Source organism: Vombatus ursinus, unplaced genomic scaffold (assembly GCF_900497805.2).
Source record: "Vombatus ursinus unplaced genomic scaffold, bare-nosed wombat genome assembly UNPS02014768.1, whole genome shotgun sequence".
NCBI lineage: Eukaryota > Metazoa > Chordata > Mammalia > Diprotodontia > Vombatidae > Vombatus > Vombatus ursinus.
In genome coordinates, this window is record NW_020954546.1 from 31,306,700 (window position 1) to 31,311,540 (window position 4,841).

Below are 4,841 nucleotides of genomic sequence, written 5' to 3' on the forward strand. Positions count from 1 at the left end.
AGGAAGGAAGGAAGGAAGGAAGGAAGGAAGGAAGGAAGGAAGGAAGGGCCTGCCAAAGGTGCAGACAGAATTCTTGGATACCTCTGATTTCTCCCTTCTCCTGGAATCTCGGAAACCAAACCATGCTTGTCTTCCAGGGGTAGTAGCCCATGTAGACATGTGTGTTCTGATGTATAGGCTTTGCAAAGGCTGATGTAAATTTTGACCCTCTCAGGCACTCTGTTTACAGACTTCTCTCCAGGGCTGATGGAACTCAGAGAGCTACAATTAGTATGCTAGTGAGACTGCCTCAGACCCCAGAATGTTCTGTCCTTTGCTTGTCAGATGAGTTCTGGTGCAGCTAGCAACAGGGAGTAGGGACAAGGCCCAGACATGTGATTTCATTGGTATGAGGAAATCCCAGGTGAGGAAACTCCATTTAGTGATGCAAGTCAAGGTCTTATAGTCTTAGAGAGTGGCCTAAAGCAGAGGTCTCAAACACACAACTGGCAAACCAGATTAAAATGCAAATGGGAAATACTAAAGAAAATAAAAAATACAATAAAACATAGATAACATTACATTTTAAAACCAAGTCCCTATATGATCCTCCAGAGATCTTTATGCATGAATTAGTGGTTCCCATTTTTATTTGAGTTTGACACCACTGGCCTAGAAGACTGAGAGTTTAAATGATATGTTCAGAGTCACACAGGTAATATAGGTCAGAAGCAGGATTTGAACTCACGTCTTCCTGACTTTAAGCCTAACTTCTTGTTAGCAACTATGTGGCATTGCCTCCACACTAGGGAACTAGTTACTAAGTTGTTACTAAGATGCTTTTCCTCCCCTGTGGATGTCTCTGTGGTGGATTTTTTTTTTTTATTAAATGTTTTGTTTTGTTTTGTTTTTTTGGTTAGGCAATGGAGTTAAATGACTTGCCCAGGGTCACACAGCTAGTAAGTGTTATATGTCTGAGGCCAGATTTGAACTCAGGTCCTCCTGAATCCTGGGTTGGTGCTCTATCCACTGCGCCACCTAGCTGCCCAGGATTTTTTAAAAAAATTTATACACCATTAAAGTGAGCCGGTATCCAAGGTGCTAATATAGGACATAATATAAATCTTATGTTCATGCACCAGAGGGAAGAGTCCCCTGCACCTCAGTGAGATGCAAGTATCTATGTGTCCTATCCTGTGAAGTTTCCAAGGATGTAAAAAAAGGAGTACACAGACAAGTCAGAAATTGTGCTCAACTTGCCTATCTGAGCCTCACTGACACAAAGGGGCTTAGCTACATCAACCTCTAAGCTCCTTCTAGATCAAAGATCAACAATTCTGATGTAACCCACAGAGCGGAGAGGCGCTTACACATAAACACTCATACATACAAAATGCACAGAGAAGACATCTCCCACATCCTCAATTTCTCACCTTGTACCCCACAACTTTTCAGTCTTCCCTCAGCATCCCTTCACCTAAATGTACACCTTTACTGATATTGCTGACTCTCCTCAGGCATCCTCTGAACCAGAACCAGAATTAAGGCAGGGTGAGTGGGGCTTTGCTCCAGGGTGCCAAAACTTAGAGGGTGCTGACAGGGTGTTGATTTAGATCTAGAAAGGACTTTAAACATTATTGATTACAGTCCTTTCATTTTACAAATAGGAAAAACAAAACTGAGACAGCGCTTAAATGATTTTTCAAGAATTACACAGCTAGTGGCCAAGGAAGGATTTGAACCCAGCTCTTGCTAACTTTAAGTCTAGTGCTCTTCTCTACTATTTAGCATGTAGAAACAAATGAATTCAGAATCTTTTGGGGGGACTTGGGTGGTTGGTCCAGATCTGCAATTTTGTTAGTGAAGGGAACTCCCAGCATGGAAACTTTCTCCATGGATACTATTGGCAATGGGTCTGCAACTTACGATCTTATAGAGTTGCCTGGGACATTGAGTGGGTAAGTGAGATCCCTATGGTCACATGGCTAGTATGTGTCAGAGACTAGACTGATCCCAGGTCTTCCAACTCCAAGGTCAACTCCCTAGCCTCAAGGCCACATGTGGCCTTCTAGGTCCTTGGGCGCAGCCTTTTGACTGAGTCCAAGTTTTACAGAAGAAATCCTTTCATTAAAGGGATTTGTTCTGTGATGTTTGGATTCAGTCAAAAAGCCGTACTTGAGGACCTAGAGGGCCACATGTGGCCTCGGGGCCGCAGGTTCCCAGCCCCGATCTATAATTAGTTGAGTATCTAGTTTGTTAAATAGAGGGCTACTCATCACTAATGTGAAATATGTTTAATAGGAATGTATACAGAGAGCCTATATCAGATTGCAAGCTATCTTGGGGAAAGAGGAGAAGAGAGAGGGGGATAAAAATTTAAAATTCAAAAGTTTACGGAAGTGATTGCTGATAAATCAAAATAAATTAATAAAAAATTTTAAAAAATAAATAAATAGAGAGCTACCAGACGACTGGCTTCTTCTCAGGGAGTTCCTCCTCAGGCTGCTCCCTTCCCTCTGCTGATAGCAACGTCCCTCGCTAACAGTCATATCTCTATAAATGGGGAAGTGTCCCGTACCACCCCTTACTCCAGGTACCAGAATTGCAAGTCACAGCACTCCCTCCTTTCATCGAGGTGACTGCAAAGGCAGCTTGATGGAGACCTCCCCTCCAGGTTCCAGGGTCCAATAGATCACCCTTGTCACTCTTTTCCTGAAAGCCCTGCCCAGCCTCTACAATAAAAATAAAATACAATAAAAATAAATACAAAAGTAAAAGATAGGAATACTGTAAGGCAAGGCCTTATTGTGGATAAAAAGATGGCCTTGGAGTCAAGTCAAGATGTGGGCTTAAGCCCTGCCTCAGAAAACATCCTAGTTGTGTGTCTTTGGTGAAGTCATTTAACCTCTACCAGCCTTGGTTTCCTCATCTATAAAAGGAAGATAATAGTGCCTCTTTCACAGAGCTTTTATAAGGATCAAATGAGATAATCTATGAAAAGTATTTTGAAAACCTATATAAATATTAGCCATTATTATCACCATCATCATCATTATTGTTACTGTCAATAAGAGTTTCCTCACCAGGAATTCTTTAGACAGGCCCAGTCCCCCACCACCTTTACCTGCCTACCTTTACCAAAAATTCTTCACCAAGGTCTTCTTCTTCTGATGTATTCTTTTGGCCTGGTAATGACCCTTGGCTCTTTAAGTCTATTCCTACAGATCACATGCCTGGAAGCTGACCAGGCTGAAATGACTACAGATGCAGGCCGGGGATGCACTGCCAACTCGTCTGTCATCCAAGGACCAGCACTCCTAAGTCTAGAGACGCTCAGCTGCTGGTTGACTGCGGAATCGTAAATTTATCAGGCTAAGTACCTTGAAGTCATAGAGGGGTTATGATCAATGCTGATGGAGGGACACCCTCCCACCCCATCCCCAGCAGTGAAATCATAGATCCCCAAAGTATCATTCTGATAAAAAACCTCACGTAGGGTTTTAATATTTTTATTATTTTTATTTTATTGAAATCTTTAGTTTTTATATCATTTTCATTTTCAACTACATCTCTCCCAATTATACCCAGTAAGTCATCCCTTGAAACAAATAATAAAGAAGATAAAAAGGCAGTTCAGCAAAACTAACCAACATGGCAATTATGTTTGAGAGTATACATACAGACACAATACACATGAATGTGCATGCATGTACATACATGTATACATGTATGTGTGCACCTATATGTGTGTGTGTGCATGTACCTATGTTTGTGTGTATTATCCCATACCTACCATCTCCTACCTCTAGAAAAGAGAAAGGAACCTCCTGTTCAGGGACAAGCAGGGGCCCTTAAAGCTTTCCAAAGTGCTTTTCCTCTGAACAGCTCTGGAAGTTAGGCAGTGAAAATTATATTGTTCTAATTTTATTATAATCGCTGACATTTAAGGAGTGCAAAGTACTTTCATTTCATTTGAGTCTCACAGCAGCCCTGCACTATTATTATTATTATCACCACTTTACAGATGGGCAACTGAGGCTCAGAGACATGCTGGTGATTTGCCCAGGGTCACACAGCTAAAAAGGTGCAGAGGAAGAATTTAAGCTAATGTTCTGGTCTCCAGACCTAGCCTACTGCGTACGCAGATGGAGGTCTCCTATCACCATGGCCAACCCTCTTACAACACTGCTTCTCCTAAGCTCTGTGGTGTGAATGATGTGGACACTATGGAGATAAATGCCCTAAGTGCATCCTCCTATCCTTCTCGGCCTCCTCATTATCAGCATCCCTACTGAATGCTCCTAACCCTGCCAATTGGCCCCCTTCCCGGATCTCCCTCTTCCTCACCCTCCCTTACTGAATGCTGAGCCACAGCAACTTCCTTGAGACAGGCAGCATGATAGAGAAGCAGAATTCCAGGTTTGCCATCAGAGGACCTGAGTTCAAATCTCTGTTCTGCCACTTACCACTGGTGTGACCTTGAGCAAGTCCTCTATCTACTCTGGGCTTGAATTTCCTCATTTATAAAATGAAAGGATTGGACTAGATGACATTTGGGATAACATTTTAACTCTGTAGCTGTGATCCTATGAACATTATTTGCTTACCTTAAAGTTCAATTTAATAAATGTTTATTAAATGCCTACCATGTAGCAGACATCATGCCTGGTAGTGGGGGTACAAAGATGAGACAGACATAGACACAAAGTCAGAGTCAGAGACAGAAAGGAGAAAGAGAGAGGGAGAAAAAAGACAGAGACAGAGAGGAGAGAGAGACAGAGAGAGGGAAGAGACAGAGACAGAGAAGAGAGAGGTGAAAGAAATGAGAGAGAGAGAGAGAGAGAGAGAGAGAGAGAGAGAGA